This window comes from Apodemus sylvaticus, chromosome 10, assembly GCF_947179515.1.
Source record: "Apodemus sylvaticus chromosome 10, mApoSyl1.1, whole genome shotgun sequence".
Lineage (NCBI taxonomy): Eukaryota > Metazoa > Chordata > Mammalia > Rodentia > Muridae > Apodemus > Apodemus sylvaticus.
In genome coordinates, this window is record NC_067481.1 from 66281792 (window position 1) to 66303660 (window position 21869).

The following is a 21869-nucleotide window of genomic DNA, read 5'->3' on the forward strand; positions in this document are numbered from 1 at the left end:
TTCTTTTTGTTCCAGAGCTTTCACGTGTGCCATTAAGCTGCTAGTGTATGCTCTCTCCCGTTTCTTTTTGGAGGCACTCAGCCAGGGCTATGAGTTTTCCTCTTAGCACTGCTTTCATTGTGTCCCAAAGATTTGGGTATGTTGTGCCTTCATTTTCATTAAATTCTAAAAAGTCTCTGATTTCTTTCGTTATTTCTTCTTTGGCCAAGGTGTCATTGAGTAGAGCATTGTTCAGCCTCCATGTGTATGTGGGCTTTCTGTTGTTTTTGTTGCTATTGAACACCACTCTTATGCCATAGTGATCTGATAGGAGGCATGGGATTACTTCGATCTTCTTATATCTGTTGAGGTCTGTCTTGTGACCAATTATATGGTTGATTTTGGAGATGGTACCATGAGATGCTGAGAAGAAGGTATATTCTTTTGCTTTAAGGTGAAATGTTCTATAAATATCAGTTAAATCCAATTGATCCAAAGCTTCAATTAGTTTTACTGTGTCCCTCTTTAGTTTCTGTTTTCCTGATCTGTCCATTGAGGAGAGTGGAGTGTTGAAGTCCCCCACAATTATTGTGTTAGGTGCAATATGTGCTTTGAGCCTTAGTAAAGTTTCTTTTACGAATGAGGTGCCCTTGCATTTGGTGAATAGATGTTCAGAATTGAGAGTTCTTCTTGGTGGATTTTTCCTTTGACCATCAAGAAATGTCCTTCCATGTCTCTTTTGATGACTTTAGGTTGAAAGTCAATTTTATCTGATATTAGAATGGCTACTCTGGCTCATTTCCTGAGACTATTAACTTGTAAAATTGTCTTCCAGCCTTTTACTCTAAGGTGGTGTTTGTCTTTGACACTGAGGTGTGTTTCCTGTATGTAGGGTCCTATTTCCTTATCCAGTCTGTTAGTCTATGTCTTTTTATTGGGGAATTGAGTCCATTGATGTTAAGAGATATTAAGGAATAGTGACTATTATGTCCTGTCATTTTTGATGTTATTTTTATATTTGAGTGGTTATCTTCTTTTGGGTTTGATGAAGGTTGCTATCTTGCTTTTTCGAGGGTGTAGTTTCCCTCCTTGTATTGGAGTTTTCCTAGATATTCCATGACAAAACCAAATTTACACAATATATTTCCAAAAACCCAGCTGCATTGCCACTATTTAAAGTGAAACAAATAGTTTTAAAAAATATGGATTGTGAAGGACATCAGAGCACAGGCAAGATGGGCTGGGGAGAGGGTAAGATGGAGGGACCAGGAGGCAGTGCCTACAACAGAGCAGCTCAACTCATAACTTTAGTATCTACACTTGTAGAAACTACTGGAACTTTATAAGAAGACACACACACATACACACAAACACACAAACACACACACACACACACGGAGAGAGATACTGAGTGACAGAGAGACAGATAGAGACAGACAAAGACAGAGAGAGAGACTTTTCAAGTGATCAATTTTACAAGTGACCAAGCCTATGGCCATGAATTTGTGTGTTTCCTGTTGAGATCTATTGACAAGGTCAAAATTGCAGATCATTATTAACTTTGGTTACAATTCCATTTTTACAAATCTAGAAGAAAAAAAGACACAAAGTTAAAACCACAACTGTGTAATGGAGATATGTCAGCTTTTATCAGCTCTATTAATTACAACTTCAAAGTCCCCTCCCACACTATTATTTTTTTTTTTGAAAAACTGATGAAATTTAATGGAAAAAAGTTTAGAAACATGCTGATCATTAAATGTATTATAGAAATTTTGATGACTTAATACACTCAGTAAAACCACAGTCTAAGATATAAGGGTTCTTTTTTTATTAGATATATTTTTTATTTACATTTCAAATGATTTCCCCTTTTCTGCCCCCCAAAGTCCCATGAGTTATCTACCCTCCCCCATTCCACACTCAAGTCCCTCCGGCTTCCTTATTCCCAGTGTATGGTATTGCCCATACACTGCTGCATCTAGCCTTTCCAGGACCAGGGACCTCTCCTCCATTTGATGTCCAACAAGGCTATCCTCTGCGGCCTATGTGTCTGGAGCCATGGGTAACACCATGTGTACTATCTGGTACATTTTGTCCCTGGGAACTCTGGAAGAACTGGGTGGCTTATATCATTGTTCCTCCTATGGAGCTGCAAACCCCTTCACCTCCTTGGGTCCTTTCTCTAGCTCCCCCATTGGGGATCCTGTGCGCAGTTCAATGGCTGGCTTAGAGTGTCCCCCTCTGTATTTGTCATGCACTAGCAGAGGCTCCTAGGTGACCCCTATATCCATATCCAATAAGCAAGTACTTGCAGGCATCAATACTAGTGTCTGAGTTTTGTAACTGTATATGGGATGGATCACTAGGTGGAGTAGTCTCTGGATGGCTTTTCCCTAAAACTCTGCTACACGCTTTGTCTCTGTATCACCTTCTGTGGGTATTTTCTTCCCCATTCTAAGAAGGACCAGAGTATCCATACTTTGTTCTTCTTACTTCTTGGGCATCATTTGATATGTGAATTGTGTCTTGGGTATACTGAGCTTCTGGGCTAATATCCATTTATCAGTGAGTGCATATCATGTGTGTTCTTTTGAGACTGGGTTACCTCAATTAGGATGGTATTTTTCAAGTTCTACCCATTTGCCTAAGATTTTAATGAATTCATTGATATTAATAGCTGAGTAGTACTCCATTGTGTAACTATATCACATTTTCTGCATCCATTCCTCCATTGAGGGACATCTGGGTTCTTTCCAGCTTCTGGCAATTATAAATAGGGAAGCTGTGAAAATAGTGAAGCATATATCCTTATTACATGCTGAGGAATCCTCTGGGTATATGCCCAGGAGTGGTATAACAGGTTCCTCTGGTAGTATCATTCCCAGTTTTCTGAGGAAACGCCAGACTGATTTCCAGAATGGTAGTACCAGCTTGTAATCCCACCAGCAGTGGAGGAGTGTGCCTCTTTCTCTACATCCTCCTCAGCACCTGCTGTCTCCTGAGTTTTTGATCTTAGCCATTATGACTGGTGTGAGGTGAAATCTCAGGATTGTTTTGATTTGCATTTCCCTGATGACTAAGGATGTTGAACATTTCTTTAAGTGATTCTCAGCCATTTGATATTCCCTAGGTGAAAATTCTTTCTTTAGCTCTGTACCCCAGTTTTTAATAGGGTTATTTGGCTCTCTGAAGTCTAACTTCTTGAGTTCTTTATATATTGGATATTAGCCCTCCATTGGATGTAGGGTTGGTAAAGATCTTTTCCCAATTTGTTGGTTGCCATTTTGTCCGATTCACAGTGTCCTTTGCCTTACAGAAACTTTGTAATTTTATGAGGTCCCATTTGTAAATTCTTGATCTTAGAGCATAATCCATTGGTGTCCTGTTCAGGAAATTTTCCCCTGTGCCCATGTCCTCAAGGGTCTTCTCCAGTTACTATTCTATTAGTTTCAGTGTGTCTGGTTTTATGTGGAAGTCCTTGTTCCACTTGGACTTGAGCTTTGTACAAGGAGATACCAATGGATCAATTTGCATTCTTCTGCATGCTAACCACCAGTTGAGCCAGCACCATTTGTCGAAAAAGCTATCTTTTTTCCACTAGATTGTTGTAGCTCCTTTGTCAAAAAGATCAAGTGACCATAGGTGTGTGGGTTCATTTCTGGGTCTTCAATTCTATTCCATTGATCTACTTGCCTGTCACTGTACTAATACCATGGAGTTTTTAACACAATTGCTCTGTAGTACTGCTTGAGGTCGAGGAAGCTGATTCCCCAGCAGTTCTTTTACTGTTGAGGATAGTTTTAGCTACCCTGAGGTTTTTGTTATTCCAGATAAATTTGAGAATTGCTCTTTCTAATTCTATTTAGAATTGATTTGGGATTTTGATGAAGATTACATTGAATCTGTATATTGCTTTTGGCAATATGGCCATTTTTACCATATTAACCCTGCCAATCCACGAGCATGGGAGATCTTTCCATCTTCTGAGGTCTTCTTCAATTTCTCTTTTCAGAGACTTAAAGTTCCTGTCATACAGATCATTCACTTGTTTGGTTATAGTCACACCAAGATACTTTATATTGTTTGTGACTATTGTGAAGGGTATCATTTCCCTAATTTCTCTCTCAGCCTGTTTATCCCTTGAGTATAGGAAGGCTACTGATTTGCTTGAGTTAATTTTATATCCAGCCACTTTGCTGAAGTTGTTTATCAGCTGTAGAAGTTCTCTGGTGGAGTTTTTTGGGTTGCTAAAGTATACTATCATATCATTTGCAAATAGTGATAATTTGACTTCTTCTTTTCCAACTTGTATCCCTTTGACCTCCTTTTGTTGTCTAATTGCTCTAGCTGAAACTTCAAGTACTATGTTGAATAAATAGGGGGAAAGAGGGCAGCCTTGTCTAGTCCCTGATTTTAGTTTGATTGCTTCAAGTTTCTCTCCATTTAGTTTGATGTTGGCTACTGGTTTGCTGTATATTGCTTTTACTATGTTTAGGTATGGGCCTTGAATTCCTGTTCTTTCTAAGACTTTTAACATGAAACAATGCTGAATTTTGTCAAATGATTTTCAGCATCTAATGAAAAGACCATGTGTTTTTTTTCTTTGAGTTTGTTTATGCAGTGGATTACATTGATGGATTTCTGTATATTGAACCATCCCTGCATCCCCGGAATGAAGCCGACTTGATCATGGTGAATGATCATTTTGATGTGTTCTTGGATTCGGCTGGCAAAAATTTTATTGAGTATTTTAGCATCGATATTCATAAGGGAAATTTGTCTGAAGTTCTCTTTCTTTGTTGGTTCTTTTGTGGTTTTGGTATTAGCAAAATTGTGTCATTGTGTCATCATAGAATGAGTTGGGTAATGTTGCTTCTCTTTCTATTTTGTGGGATAGTTTGAAGAGTATTGGTGTTAGGTCTTCTTTGAAGATCTGATAGAATTCTGCACTAAAACCATATGGTCCTGTCTTTTTTTTTTTTTTTTTGCTTGGGAGACTTTCACTGACCACTTCTGTTTCTTTAGGGGTTATGGGACTGTTTAGATGGTTTATCCGATCCTGGTTTAACTTTGAATTTGATATCTGTCTAGGACGTCTATTTCATGCAAATTTTCCAATTGTGTTGAATATAGGCTTTTGTAGGAGGATCTGATGATTTTTTTTAATTTCCTCAGTTTCTGTTGTTAAATCTCCCTTCCCGTTTCTGATTTCATTAATTTGGATACTGTCTCTGTGCCCTCTGGTAAGTCTGGCTAAGGGCTTATAGATCTTGTTGATTTTATCAAAGAACCAGCTCCTGGTTTTGTTGATTATTTGTATAGTTCTTTTTGTTTCAACTTGGTTGATTTCAACCCTGAGTTTGATGATTTCCTGCCTTCTAGTCCTCCTAGGTGTATTAGCTTCTTTCTGTTCTAAAGCTTTCAGGTGTGCTGTTCAGCTGTTAGTTTATACTCGCTTCAGTTTCTTTTCTGAGGCACTCAGAGCTATGAGTTTTCCTCTTAGCACTGCTTTCATTGTGTCCCATACATTTGGGTATGTTGTGCCTTCATTTTAATTAAATTCTAAAAAGATTTTGATTTCTTTCTTTATTTCTTCCTTGGCCAAGGTATCATTGAGTAGAGCATTGCTCAGCTTCCATGTGTATGTGGGCTTTCTGTTGTTTTTGCTGCTAATGAAGACCACCCTTACTCCATAGTGATCTGATAAGAGGCATGGAATTAGTTTGATCTTCTTATATCTGTTGAGGTTTGTTTTCTGACCAACTTTATGGTCAGTTTTGGAGAAGGTACCATGAGGTACTGAGAAGAAGGTATATTCTTTTGATTTAGGATGAAATGTTCTATAAATATCTATTAAATCCATTTGGTCCAAAACTTCTGTTTTTCGTTGAATCTTTTAGTTCCTGTAAAGAGTAATTTGCATGCCACTATTTAAAATGAAACAAATAGCTTTAAAGAATATGGCTTGTGACAGACATCATAGCACAGGGAAGATGGCCTGGGGAGAGGGTAAGATGGAGGGGCGAAGAGGCAGTGCCTATAACAGGGCAGCTCAACTACAACCTTTAGTATCCACACTTGTAGAAGCTACTGGAAGTTTATATGAACACACACACATGCATACACACACACACACACACACGGAGAGAGAGAGAGAGAGAGAGACAGAGAGAGAGAGAGAGAGAGAGAGAGAGAGAGAGACAGGCAGACAGGCAGACAGACAGACAGACATACAGAGACAGAAACAGAGACAGACAGAGACAGAAACAGAGACAGACAGAAACAGAAACACAGACAAACAGAGACAGAGACTTTACAAGTGTTCATCTTTACAAGTGACCAAGCCTATGGCCATGCATTAGATGATTTGTGTGTTTCATGATTGAGATCTATTGACAATGCCAAAATTTCAGATCATTTTTAACTCTGGTTTCAACTGCATTTTTACAAATCTATAAGAAAAAATACACAATGGAGTTATCTGTCAGCTTTTATTAGTTGTATTAATTACATCTTTAAAGTCTCAAAGGAACATTATTTATAAAATCCCGCTACACCATCCCATAATGAGCAGAGTCCAGCCAAGGATGACATCACTTCCCTCCTATTCTTCATGCACCTAAGCAGCCACTGCCCTTGGTCCACAGGGCCAAGGCTGCCTGCAGCATCCGGGGTGAGTTGGGTCTGACAGGAGACTCTCTGGGAGTCACTACTCTTGACTTAACATCTGCTTTCAGAATCTTCTATCAGTTCTTGGCAATATTTCTTTAATTTTCCTCCACTTTTTCTTTTCCTTCAGAGAAGTAAATTCATTTTCTTTCAAAAACTTGAAATGCTATTTATTTGTTTATTTGTTTATTTATTTAGTTTTTCACACAGTGTTTCTCTGTATAGCCCTGGCTCTCCTGGAGCTTACTCTATAGACAAGACTGGCCTCGAACTCAGAAATCCTCATACCTCTGCCTCCCACGTGCTGGGATTAAAAGCATACTCCACCACTGCCCTGCTCAAATACTATTTAATAAATGAAAAAGATTTAACATGTTTTGTTTATAGTATTTAGGAACAGAACTTGTAAGCTACTTTCTTAAGTGATCTTATTGGCACACACTAGCTGTCTTGGAAATGGAAACTTACAGAGGGTCACAGTGGAGCTAAGAATGGGGTTCTCATCCTGTCTTTTCTGTGATGTAATGTGCAGGGCCTTGTCTAGACTATAGGGGAAAAGGGGGCTTCCAAAAAACCTGAGGCAGGAGCATGCTCTGTGTCCCCCCCAAATGGTGAAATGTGCATTTGTTGGTAATTTGTTTTCTGTTAGACACACACTCTGAAATCTGAGTTTCCTCTCTGTAGATGAAGAAAATGAGGTGAGTAGGGGACTCAAGATCCAGGGTGATGTGCTGTAGGAAGGATGCAGAACGGAGTCGTATGCTGCTGGCTCCAGTAGCTTGGGGTGACTGTAGCAGTGAGTCCAGGGGTCACCTGTCAGTAAGCTCCAGTGTGAAGTTGCATCTGGCTGTCCACAGGAGATGCAAGCTAGAGTGCAGGGACAGGATGGAACAGGCTGGAATCACCATGTGTGCCCCAGAGACTGTGTTCCCAGTGCTTTTGTCCTGGGTGTCTCAGTATGAGAAACTTCAATTTAACAGTGGGCAACACGAAATTGTTTTTGGCAACTGAGTCTCAGGATTAGTTTAGGAAACTCTCATGGTGGTATAATTGTCTCTGCAGTTGGCAGCTTTTTCTGAATTTCCTCTGCCCTGTAACCAGAGCTAAATGCTTCTCAGGGAAAGGGATACTTCGTCTGTGTTGGTGAGAGTGACCATAACCTAACGTTTTCCATTTTAGATACCAACGTGTTGGCAGGGGAGCTGGCTGGAGGGCTGTGTGGTTAAGAGCGTTTGTGGCTTTTGCACAAAGCAGACTCAGGTTCGACTCTCAGCACCCACATGGCTTCTCACAGCCACCTGTAACTCCTGTTTTCCAGGATCTGACATCCTTCTCTCCTCCTTGGGTAGCAAGGACACATGTGGTGCACATACATACAAGCAGGCAAAACAAACACACATGCTAATTTTTTTAAAATTAATTTTTTTCTTTTGAAATATTCAATGTGTTTAAGGAATCATGGTATAAACTTTATTTGACTTCAGAAAGGCTAGGTGTACCTTGTACCTGTTCCTTTTCTGTTTCTGCAACTCTTTACACATTTTATTTTATCATTTTTATATATTATCTTGAATAACTGGAAGAAGCCTCCTTAAACATGGTCAAGTTTAAAGTTTCCTGGGCATGTTTGTGGGTCTAACCCAGAGTCCATCGATCAGCATGGAGCACAGGGAGATGGGAGCTCATGCCACAGGTATCTCTGTGGTATCCAGGCTTCTTCCTGACCCTTGGATTCCAAGAGACAGAGACTGTGATGGCCACCAAAGCAGATGATGCTATAAGCACAGCCTGGCCTGGCAACCAATCACCTCTGATCCTGCAGAGTTAGAGCACACGGTGGGGATGTGAGGAGGTGAACCTGGAGAGGCCCAGGCTTATACAGGGGAACTTTTCTGCTAACTATGCTAATCAAGCCTAAATACTAAATGTATAAATATTATATATATGCATATATATCTGTAAATTCATATGTTCATAAAATGCTTATCTACACACATATTTAAGGTTTGTATACATTTAAACAAAATAAGCATTCCTATAAACACATAGAGAATTTCAAATACTATTTCATTCTAAGGCTTATATATTTATTAGATGATTTTCCCTCATTTCCTAGAAAACTAAATCCTTAAGTAATTTTTAACCTGGATAACAAAATACAATACAATAAAATTACCCATCTCTGAGATGGCTATCCAGGATAGTGAGTTCTTAACTCTCTAACAGTGTGTGTGTGTGTGTGTGTGTGTGTGTGTGTGTGTGTGTGTTCCTCAATTTTTATCTTGGGATATCAAGAAAAACTTATAATATGTTCTGCTTTATTCAGCCTTGGCAAAATCAGAAGGCAAGGTTATCCCCATCATCATCATCATCACTTCCACCGTTATCTTCAGTAGCACTATTTTAGGCAGAGCAGATGGAGGACTTTTAGATTCAGAGACAGTTGGACTGGTACCAGTATTTGGCCACCTAGTGGGTTCCTTGCCCCAAGCCTCTTAGTGTTGTGAGCATTGGTTCTTCTTGTATGATGGGGAGACTTCCGCCAGGTAGCACAGAGACTCTCAGAATATCCAGATCCAGGGTACTTAGGAGGATCACCTGGTTGAAATTTTCACTTTAAATGATTACTTTAAAAATATTTTCATATGAAATAGACCTCAGTGTATTAAAGATTCTAATTGCATCTTTAAACAATACAGGCCAAAGCTTAATTCATATTTTAAAACAAAATGTTCAAAATAATTTTGATTTTACTTCTTTTTGTCACTGAATCCCCTTTTGGGTTAGCATGGGACAGCATTTCTCAAGCTTGTAGTACTTGAGAGAAGACATTATCTGTCATTAGGAACGTTCATGACTTTATGGAAAATTTACCCTGATTCACCAATGCCTCTGACCAAGATGTGAATTCTAAGCTTTAAATAACTGGTTGAATTACGTGTAATTTACAATCCTCAGATTTTCAGACCCAGAGAACTTAGCACAGGCAGGTTGAGGCACAAATCACTGAGCATTTATTCCTATGACACTAACCTCAAAATATTCTTGGTTGCCAAGGAGACACCCATGGGCCTCACCACCTGGATGAACAACTACACTGCACAGTCAGATTTCACCCTGTTGGGACTCTTCAGTCAATCCAAACATCCTGTTCTGCTTGCTGTGGTCCTATTTGTGATTTTCCTGATGGCCTTGTCTGGGAACGCCCTCCTGATCTTGCTGATGCTCTCTGACACCCACCTCCACACACCCATGTACTTTTTTATCAGTCAGCTGTCCCTCATGGACATGATGTACATTTCTGTCACTGTGCCCAAGATGCTCATGGACCAGGTCCTGGGGAGCCACAAGATATCGGCTGCAGCCTGCGGGATGCAGATGTTCCTCTACCTGTCACTAGGAGGGTCAGAATTTTTGCTTCTAGCTGCCATGTCCTATGACCGCTATGTGGCCATCTGCCATCCACTCCGGTATCCTGTTCTCATGAATCACAGGGTGTGTCTTCTCCTGATATCTGTCTGTTGGCTTCTGGGATCTTTGGATGGATTCATGCTCACCCCTGCTACCATGACCTTCCCATTCTGTGGATCCAGGAAGATCTATCACTTCTTCTGTGAGGTGCGTGCTGTGACAAAGCTCTCCTGCTCTGACACCTGGCTCTATGAGACCCTCATGTATGTGTGCTGTGTGCTCATGATTCTCATCCCTGTGACAGTCATTTCAGGCTCATATTCATGCATCCTCCTCACTGTTCTCAGAATGAATTCAGCAAAGGGCAGGAAGAAGGCCCTGGCCACCTGCTCCTCCCACATGACTGTGGTCTTCCTCTTCTATGGCGCGGCTATCTATACCTACATGCTTCCTGCCTCCTTCCACACCCCCGAGAAGGACATGGTGGTATGTGTGTTTTACACCATAGTCACCCCTCTGTTGAACCCACTAATCTATAGTCTTAGGAATAAGAATGTCACAGAGGCTATGAAGAAGTTCTTGAGTGGAAAACTACTCTTTCCAGAAACAGTGAAGTAAACAATTAGGAATGCATAGTTTCTCATCCTTGTCTCTACACATCTGTTGTTCCAGGTCTCATGCTGAGGTTATTGCTAATCCTTCCTCTCTCAATTCATGTGCATCCCTTTTTGAAGGATCATTTGTCTATTCCTAAAATGTCTTCATTAACTTCTCCTTCATTCACAAACTCTATTTGTATTCTGTCTTTGTTACATTTTGTGAACTTAATAATGGCTGATTTATTTTGTAGTACTCTGGTCTTACTGTTCAAAAATTATGTCCTTTAGAGCAATAAGTGGCCATGATGTGTTCAACGGATAAAGCATAGAGTGAGTGAAAAGAAGTATGCTAGCGATGTTAACAAGATACCTCTTGAAATAAATGTGACATTGAATTAATTCTATGTATTTTCTTGATAATTCGTATAAATTAGAAATTAGATTTAAAAAAGAGCAAGATATAGTTTTTACCCTTTAGCTCTTATATTATAATAAAATAAACATAATGTTTCAAAGAATCTTAACTCTGGAGATTTCATGGGTTCCAGGGTTTCAAATTGTCATTGTAACTGTATTTCATATAAATATATCAACACAAAATCAAACACAGCTACACTTCAAAGGAAATGAGGAATATCTTATTGTCCAGTCAAATGTTACTGACCATGGCCCAGAAATCTTCACTCAGGTTTCCCCCAGTGACACATTACAAAGTCTCATGGACAGTCACAAAGCTAAAACAAGTCATAAGTCATGACTCAGGGCATTTTCAACTACACTTCAGGGCATTTTCAACTACACTTGTAGAAACATCAGGACTCGGGTTCTAGCAAAGCATGATTGCCATGCTTCTCAGATGCTGTCTAGTGACGCGGAAAGCTTTAGTGTCAGGAAAGATAGCATTCTGAGAAGCCAAGACACTCCTAAAGGTGTCACCTGATTGTCACAGGATGCTGACAGAAACCACAGTAAGGATGAATTAAGGACACTGTAGACAGCCTGGGGTAATGGGCTCTGTCTCTGTGATATTCTAAAGCTCCATCTTCACAGGAGTTCTAACCAGTTTGCCAAGTGCAGAATCTTTAACATGTGTTTGGTTTTGTTCTCTGAGAGCCTCAGTGCAGTGTCCCATGATCACCACACATAAGCCTTGGTGCAGGAGGAGGCCAAGTTCTGCTTTATGACCTGTGGTGAAGCTCATTCCCAGGTGTCTGGGAAGCAGGGCTGCAGTCTTTAGGAGAGGCATCTGGTACAGCCATTCTCATCTGGGAATGCTTTCCACTCCCTGTGTCTGACACAGCATTTACATGTGACACGTTACAGGAATGTCATTGCTGAAGGTAAACTAGAGACACAGCAGTGAGGCCAAAGAAAGTAAAATCATCAAATGAGAGAGCCAGGTTTCTAACTTGAGGAGAACTAAAATTAAACCAGGCTACCTGTATGTTTCCTCTCTTCCTGTCTGTTTAGAATATTTGAAATAATTCAGCTTCTTATAAATTTGCTTTCTCTTCGGCAGTCTGGCTACAGAGCTGTCATTTCATATGGAATGGCTAGTTCCAATTTTAAGAATGACTGTTCTTCGGTTTCTAAGTTTTTATAACTCCTATTCATAGGTTGTAGTTTGGTTACTTCTGATGCTTTGGTTTTATCTTACATTATAGTCTGGGGAAATAGATAGAATGTTTCTTCACCTTGTAGAAGATATCAGACAACAGCACTGTTTCTTTTTTATTCCTTTCTAACAGAACTGTTCTTTCCCCATGTAACAAATATTACTGGGACTGAGTGTTGTATTCCGTAGCTGCCTGCAGCTACTACGATCTGGGTTGCTGGAACAGAAGCTGACAGATAGATGGGGAAGGGGCGAAAAGGACGAGGCCAGGTCGAGTTTACTGATCGAGGCCCCAACTTTAATGGAGGGCAGACCTTTTAACAGTTTGGGCAAGCCCCTCTCCCCAGTCTCTGGGTTGAGTTCCGGTGAAGTCAGCTGGCTGAGTTCCAGAGAAGTCATCTGGCTTTGCCTGGTGGTCTTTGGCTCGACTGCTCAGGCAGCTGGGTGGGTCGTAGACCTGGAGGAACAATGAATTTAACCTTCACTCTGAACTTCTCCACCCTAGGATAAAAATTCCTGCTGTAACCTACTTCCCTATTGTCCTAACATCAGATACCTGCCCGAAGACCTTTCCTTGGCCAATGTCAAGTTCCTACCATGTGGCCTGACTCCCCAGTATGGCGCTGTACAACTGAGGATGGAAAGTATAAGCCAAATTCATGGACGCTCGTAATTCCAAGATTATTGTGGAAATAAGTAAATTATTTATGTCACAATCAGAAAAGGAAATGCTGTCTTTAAAATGATGGCGAACATAATCATGACCTTTAAGTAAGGTGTCCACTGGCAGTCAGTCACATAGCACAGCACCTGGAATGCTAGCTAATAAGGTATCATAATAGCCTTAGCATTCAGCCAATGACTTTCCCTTCCTAGATAGTCTCACACCCTTCTCCAAAATTATGTAACCCCTGGTTCACCGTAAATAAAGTGTATGTATCCACCCACCCCACGCCCAAAAAAGCAATATGAAAAAGCAAAGATTATTTCAGAGAGTTGCTCCATTAGAGATGGCCACAGGGAAGGCCTTCACCTAAGAGATCCATGACACTGCGACTCCTGAAGAAGGCCCTCCCTCTTCCCCCACCCCTGCAGCACTTGGCACTCTCTCCCTACCAGAACAGAATCCTGTCTGTCCAGGACTCTACTGCCCACTTCCAGCCTGGTGCGCAGTGATGTCTAGCATCCCAACGGAGACTGGAGACCTCTGACTGGGATTTTGCCCTGCATATCTCTATATAAACCTGACTGTTCTGAAACTCTTTCTGTAGACCAAGCCAGACTCACAGAAATCCACCAGCCTCTGCCTGCTGAAGCTGGGAATAAAGGCTTACATCGCTATACTGAGCTGAAGTTCAAGGTTTCTAAAGACAGCATTTTCTCAAAGAACTGATGTTTAATCTAAATCTGGTTGTTCTGTCAGCCAGCTCAGAAGTCTTTGGAATCCAGTTTCTTTAAACAATTTATTTGGAAAACTTATGAGTTCTGATAGTTTCCTGTGAAAAGACTACATTTCTCAGGTTCCCCTGTGAATCACACAAGGCACCACCCCTGCTCCCCAATAAGACACAGAATTCCTGGCCAGTTTGTACCTGAGGAGAAAAAAATGATCCCACCTTCAGTAAACATGATCCTACCTAGGGTCAGACCCAGCCTCTCTTTTTCCCTCTGTCTCTCTCTACAGCTGCTTTTAATAAACTAAATGTTCAGCTCCTATTCATTCTTGACACACCCAGTATAGTGTGGATTCGTATGTAAGAAGTGCTAGTGTTACATTGAAACAAGCAGGATCAACATCCCTCTGAGCTGTCTTGGGAATCATGTTCCTTCTTGTTTGTATCAAAACTCACACTGAGCAGTGAGTGCTAGTTGCCTTTCTTCACCAGCTGAAGAAAAACTCACACAGCTGCCAGTTTGGTTTTTGAGACAGGATGCTGCTATGTGTCCCTGACTGGCCTAGAACTTACTATGCAGACTAAGCTAGGTTACAACACAGAAATCTGCCTGGCTCTGCCTCTTCAGAGCTGTAATTAAAGGGGTGCACCACCCAGACGGGGGACTTTCTCAAATACTGTCTTTCTCACTCTGGCTCTCTGGGCTGTTAAAACAAGACATCCTTAAGGGCAAGGTCCTCGTGTCTAATTTAGGCTTGGAAACAGCCTTCTGAAACATTGAGATTGGGGATGGTTCCCCAGACTAGAAAGATGGCCCAGTGGGTACTAGCATTTTCTTTAAAGCCTGACCACTTGGTGGAAGGAGAGAACTGACTCCTGCAAGTTGTTCTCTCTCTCTTTCTCTCTCTCTCTCTCTCTCTCTCTCTCTCTCTCTCTCTCTCTCTCTCTCTCTCTCTCTTTCTCACTTACACACTAGCACATAAACACTTTCAAAAATTATAGAAATAAGTCTTTAAAAGCATTACTGTCTTTCTTGTGTAATTCCATTAAGATTTCTGGGAAGACCATGCAATCATTACTTGAGCAGAAACTTTCTCCTAATTAATCCTCGGGAGACTGAGTTCACTCTGTGCCCCTCCCATCAAGACTCTCCTTGGTTTCTATTCTGGGCCTTGTTTTCCATTACCCACCTGTCTGCTAAACTGATGAAGAGTTTGTCTCCACATTTCATCTCTAGTTAAGTCCAAACTTTATTTTTGACATGGTACACTATTTGATTTAAACAAAAGTGATAATGTGTTGATTTTTACAGAATGAAGTAAAAATTCCATGACCTTCTCAAATGCACTAGCAGTCAATATAATAATTTTAGTTGATTTAGAAGCTGGAGAGGTGACCCAGTGGTTAAGAGCACTGGCTGCTCCTGCAGAGGACCTGGGTTCATTACACAGTCACCCACACTGTGACTTTCAACCATCTGTAACTCCGTCCCAGGAGATTCGATGTCTTCTTGTCTCCATGGGCACCAGACAAGCACATGGTATGCAGACTTTCATGCATACCCATACCCATAACATGAAAATAAACCTTTTAGAAAAAAGAATTTGAATTGGATATATGAACTATTCTTTATGTGAGGTTAAGAAACTATGTGGCAAAGATAACTAGAATAACAAAAATAACAAATTTGTGCTCTTGGGACTTTTATTTTGTAGCAGCTAAATGTTTGACTCCATTGGAATTGAAACAAAACAAGTAGGGCCTTGAAGTACACAAAAGAATCACGTGTGCCAAGCTCAGGCTGTGCCCTATTCTAAATTGCTTCACATTGTGTAAAACAGTGATCTTTCCAGCCGTGCATTGTCCTAGGAGACTCCACTCTTTCCTTCTGTGCATTGCCTCATATGAACCTATCAGCTGATACCTGCCGTATGCCAGGAGCAGGTATCTCCACAAATGTCTCTGGATCTATCACTTGGTTCGGTGCCCTGCTGTTGATGAGGCCTGCTTGAACTGCCTGCCACCCCACCTGTTTGCCACCTGGACCTGACGCACTGTTCCCTGCTCCTGACATGCTTCCTGCTGTGACCACACTGGTATTTGGCTTCAAGCTGAACTTGGCAGATTCTCCCTCAAATCTGACTCCAGCAGCTCCAGCAGCAGTGCCCTGTCAGCACTGGTCTGATTATGTTATGAACACAGACTCTCTGCCAACTTCTGAAATCCCCTGAAATCTCGATCTCTTTACGCTGTATTTATTCTGAAGCCCATAGCTACACACATAGAAATAGTTATATTTACTGTGGAAATTTAAAAAGGATGACCAAAAAAGTGTGTGTGTGTGTGTGTGTGTGTGTGTGTGTGTGTGTATTATTTTGAGACAGGATCATACTACATAGCCTTGGTTGTCCTAGAACTCCCTATGTAGACTAGTCTAGCCTTAAGCTCACATAAGCCCATCTGTCTCTGTATCCAAGTTCTGTAAAGTGCATCTGCTCACTCCACTGTCGCATTCTCTGTTTTTCTGCCACTGTGCATAAAACCATAACAAATATTCTCACATAAAAGCAAAGCAAGACTCTTGGATATTTTAGCCCTTAATCTCTTCCCAGAAAATCAAAGTCCATCCAGAAGGAAGATGCTGGCTGTTAACTACTGCAGACATTTATTAGTCTCACTGGAGATATTGAGTTCCTTAGGCTTTATATTTAACTACTATGTGATGAGAGCTCTCATCAATGCACTTCCAGCCTGGAAAAAGGACTATGCACTAGTGTGGAAGCATCAACAGCCAACAGCATCTGGCAGTGGTGGCACACACCTTTAATCCCAGCACGTGGGAGGCAGAGGCAGGCAGATTTCTGAGTTTGAGGCCAGCCTGGGCTACATAGTGAGTTCCAGGACAGACAGGACTACACAGAAAAACCCTGTCTCAAAAAAACCAAAAAGAAAAAAGAAAAAGAAAAAGACAGCCAACAGCGATTATCTGCCGTAAGATGATAGACATGGGACAAGGTGACATTTTCTAAGTCTAGCTCCCTTCACTCAAGGTGACAACTTCAATTACATCAAAATGTCCATATATAAGATTTAACTTTTCCTGGATGAATGTTCTGTAAACTATATGTATACCACATGCCATATATACCACATGCCATGTACACCCCATGTCATTATCCCTTCATCTGCTGACAGGCATCTAATCTATTGTGAGTAGTGAGCTTTCATGCCTGCAGCTACGTCCTCAGGAGAGCTACAGTGGATCAGACAGTAGTTCTAGTTTCAATGTTTACAAGAACCTTTTTCCCTTTCTGCTTGCTATAATGGCTGCACTGGTTCCTTCTACTGTGTAGGTTCTTACTTTTGGTCACTTCGTGGTTGCCAAGAGTTCTTGATAGTGGCAGCCATGCTCAGTTTTCTCTCCTTAAAATTTTTTCTTATTTTAGTATTTTAAATACTACTGTTATTCTGCCATGTGTTTATGAGCACACATGTGTGCCTGTGTGCCGCATGTATATGTGTGCCTGTGGAGGACAGAGGAAGGTACCAGATCCCCTGGAACTAGAGTTACAGGTGGCTGTGAGCTGCCTAATGTGGATGCTGGGAACAAGCTAGGATCATCTGGAAGAGCAGCAAGCTTCTTAGGAACATTACCAGCTCTGCTTTACTGACCCCCCCCCCTGTTTATTAACATCTAAATGTCCTATTTCCAGCCCTTTCCCTCTATCCTTGGTATTCCATCTTCTGCTTGGTCTCAGCAACTACTAATGCTTCCCATTATGTTTTATTGAACTCATTAACTCATTTGTATTTATTTAGTTTTCCCACATCTCTATTTTCTTCTGAGTTTCTGCTCAGGGTGCTGACTTCATCATCCAGAGTCCTGACTTCACCATCAGCACGCCATGTCGACTTCATCCATGATGGAGACTCCTCATCTATGTTATAGCTTTCTCATGCACTTATACCTTTCCTCTCTAGACTCTGAACTCATTTCCTTACTCCATTCTTCTTTTCTCTGTATCCTCTTCAGAGTAATTGCCTATTTTTTTTTTCGTTTTTGTGAAACATTTTGGATTCTTCACCTGATATTTCACACACATCAGTAATTGAGGAGTTAAGATCTTTTTGAGAAGTCCTGTTGTCTTGTTTTTTTGTATTGTCTTGTTTGTTTTTGTTTGTTCGTTTCTTGTCTTCCTTGTGATGGTTTGTATATATATTGGCTTTGTTATTTACAGATTTTGAGTACTAATTTTTTTCTCAAGGAGTCTCCTTTTAAGGACTCACCACCACTCAGGACCAACCAGAGAGGAGACAGCAAACTGCTACAACAATAACAATGTCAAGGTGGATGACATATAAAAATCCACTTGCAATTAATTTCATCCCAGTAACACTATAGACATCAATAACTATAGGATTCAAATGGTAGACACGAATGAACATGATGGTATGATGTTAGAAATTGTTTAGGGTTAATGTAGATCCAGACACTGGACTGAGATAGAGGGTGTGGAGAAAACATGGGAAGGCAAGAAGGAGAAAATAAGGAACAAAGAATAAAAATGAATAAAATCTCCAATTATAAAATCAAGTGCCTAAGCAAAGTTAGATACATGTAAGGAAAAGAATAATTTTTTTTAAAAAAAAAAAGCTATCTTTCACAGAATAATATGGGGCCAGCAAAATTGCTGACCATGTAAACTCACTTGCTGCCAAGTCTGATTTCAGGTGTTTGATTCCTGGGACACACAAGAAGAAAGAGGAAAACTGACTTTCATACATGTCCCATGACACATACAAGCTCCATTCTCAACACACAAGAAATAATCACAAAACATTTAGAAATACGATAAAATAAATAACCTAGAAGAAGTATGACTGTACACGGACATCCATAGACAATGTGTGCCTCAGTGGTGGAAGATTGAAAACTTTCCTGGTGAGATCAGAAGCAAGACAAGACTCCAAATGGAGAAGAATTAGGAATATCTCTGCTGTCAGCTACTGAAATGAGATTCTGAATTGACTAATTTTCTTGTTGCTTTACTCTGAAGTGAGAAAAACATCTGACAAAAGCCACTGAAAAATGAAGACTTTGCTTTGCTTAAAGTCCAATGTGAGGTTGTCTCTCATGGTAGACAGGGTACAATCACAGGAACACTAGGGAGTTGTTCATACTGCGTCCCAAATCAGGAAGCAGCAAACTGACAGGAAGTGGTCACTTGGATTACCGAACTCCAAGGCCTGCCCCCAATGACCATTTCCCCCAGCAAGGCTCTACCTCTGTGAGGTTTCACAACAGCTACTTAGGATCCCTTAAGATGTTTTTTCTTCATTAGGGTTCCTATTGTTGCAACCAAACACCATGACCAATATGTAAGTTGGGAAGGAAATGGTTTGTTTGGTGTATACTTCCGTATCACTGTTCATCATTGAAGGAAAGAAGTCAGCATAGGAACTCAAGCAGGGCAGGGACCTGGAGGCAGGAGCCGTTGCAGAGGCCATTCAGGGTGCCGCTTACGAGCTTACTCCCTTTGGTTTGCTCAGCCTGCTTTCTTATAGAACCCAGGACCACCATCCCAGGGATGGCAGCTTCCACAGTGATCTGGGCTTTCTCATATTTATCATTAATTGAGAAAATGCCTGACAATTAGGTATTGAGTCAGTTTCTCAATTGATGTTCCCTTCTTTCAGATAATTCTAGTTCACGTGTCAGGCTGACATACCTAGATGTTCCATGACAGAAGAATAGATACAAAAAATGTGATTCATTTACACAATGGAATACTATTTAGCTATTAAAAAGGAGCACATCCTGAATTTTTCAGGCAAATGGATGAAACTAGAAAATGTCATCCTGAGTGAGGTTACTCAGACCCAAAAGGGCATGCATGGTATGTACTCACTAATAAGTGGATATTATCCACAGAATTCAAAAAAGGTCAACAAGCTGAAGTGCCCAAATGAGGACCCCTCAGTCCTACTTGGGAGGGAGAAGAAAGCAATCACAAGTGGAGAGGAACAGAGGGACCTGGGGCAGAAAGTGGACTGACTGGGGGAGTGGTGGGGAGGGGGGAACCTGATCTGGTATTGTGTGAGGGAAAAGGATTGAAGCCCCGAGGGAAGCAAATAGAAGGGAAACAGGCAACCTCAGGAGACAGGAGATTGGGGGTACCCTCCAGAATGCAGCAGAGACCTGAGAGGTGAGAGACTCTCAGGACTCAAAGGGAGGAACCTTACATGAAATGCCCAACAGTAGGGAGAGAAAAAATTTTAAAGCCCACCTCCAGCAGGAAACAGGGCATCAAATGAGGGAGAGGGAGTCCATCCCTCATAATTGTTCCTGTCTGAAAGAATTACAGGGATGCAAATGGAGAGGAGCCTGAGGAAAAGAAGGTCCAGTGACAGGCCCAAAGTGGGATCCAGCTCAAGGGGAGGTGCCAAGGCCTGACACCATTACTGAGGCTATGGAGCGCTCACAGGAAAGGACCTAGCATGACCACACTCCGGAAGATCCAACAAGCAGCTGAAAGTGTTAGATGCAGATATTTGCACCCAACCAATGGACAGACGCTGCTGACCCCTGTTGTTGAACTAGGGAAGGCTGAAAGAAGCTGAGGAGAAGGGCGATCCTGTAGGAGGACCAGCAGTCTCAATTAATCTGGACCCCTGGGATCTCTCAAACACTGGACCACCAAACAGGCATCATGCACCAGCTAATATGAGGCCCCCAACACACAGACAGCAGAGTCCTGCCAAGTCATTGTTCATTCAGAGATGTTGCACTTAACCCTCAAGAGACCAGAGGCCCAAGGGAGTTTAGAGATCAGGTGGATGCAGGGGTTTGCGGAGAACAGCTGAAGGGTGCACCGGGGGTGGGAGGAGGATAAAATATGGAGTGTAATAAATAAATAAATAAATAAATTATTAAAAAAGACAAACCAGCACAATGTCTATATGTATTTTGGCATATATTTTTCTACTTCTGATAAACACCACTGGAATTTTCCCCAGGGATTTCATTACATTTTGGATAGCATTGAGATTTAAACATATCAACTCTTTTTTGAATAAATATGAATGTTAATATTTGTCTGTTCTCTTTAACTTACATCAACAGTGTTATGTAGTTTTTGGTGCAGAAATCTTCCATTTCTTTGAGCAAATTGATCTCTAAGCATTTAGTTGCATTGTAAATGACATTGTTTCCTTTTTTCCACATTATTCATTGACAGAGTATGAAATCCTATTAATTACTGTGTGCTGACTTTGTCCTGTAATTTTTCTGAATTTGATAATAATTTAATGTGATCTCAAGTATATGCTAGAACACATAGAAGCTCTTATGATTTGACTGTGAAGTGTATCCCATAGGCTCATACTGCATCCTCAGCTAGGGGCTCTGTTTTGAAAGGTGGTGGAACCTTTACAATGCAGGGAATCAGGATTTCTTTATTTAATAAGGGTTGTTTTGTTGCCTGTAATGCCGTCAATTTTATAGAAGGTTCTGTGTCCCATTGGTAAGAACTTATATTCCCTATCTGCTGGTAGAAAGTTCTGCAGTTATCCGTGTGAACTCTGTCCCCCTTCCTGAGATGTAGTAGCCCTCTTATGATTAGCTTTAAAACCTTCTTTATCATATATAAGAACAGCTACCGAGCATGACTGTGGCCTCTGTTTGCTTATGTTAATTTCTAACTTTTGATTCTTGGTTTATAGATGTCATTTCTACTTATATGTGTTTCTTTTTTATTAATTAATTAATTTAATTTACACTCTCATCTAAGCTTCCTCTCCATCTCCTTCCTCCCAGTCATTTACTCATCCCTCCCTGCTCCCTCCCCCTCCCTTTCTCCTAAGAGAAGGCAAGGCCTTCCATTGTTATCAGCCCACTTTGGAGTATCAAGTTAGATATCCCAATCTAAATATGACTAGCTACATCTTTTCTTATTGAGGTTAGACAAGGCAGCCCACTTAGGGGAAAGAGTCCAAAAGCAGGCAACAGAGTCAGAGTTAGCCCCTGCTTCAGTTATTAGGAGTCCCACATGAAGACCAAGTTGCAAATCTGTTACATATGTGTAGAGGGCCTAGGTCTGCCACATGCATGTTTTTTCATTGATGGTTTAGTCTCTGTGACCCCCCAAAACATCCAGGTTTATTGACTGTAGGTTTTCTTGTGGTGGGCTTGACCCCTCT

General features: G+C 41.0%; 1 pseudogene; it reads left to right on the forward strand.

Moving 5' to 3' along the window:
* The first annotated feature begins 9717 nt into the window (after positions 1-9717).
* Positions 9718-10675, forward strand: LOC127694537 (olfactory receptor 2T29-like; annotated as a pseudogene).
* Positions 10676-21869: the final 11194 nt, after the last annotated feature.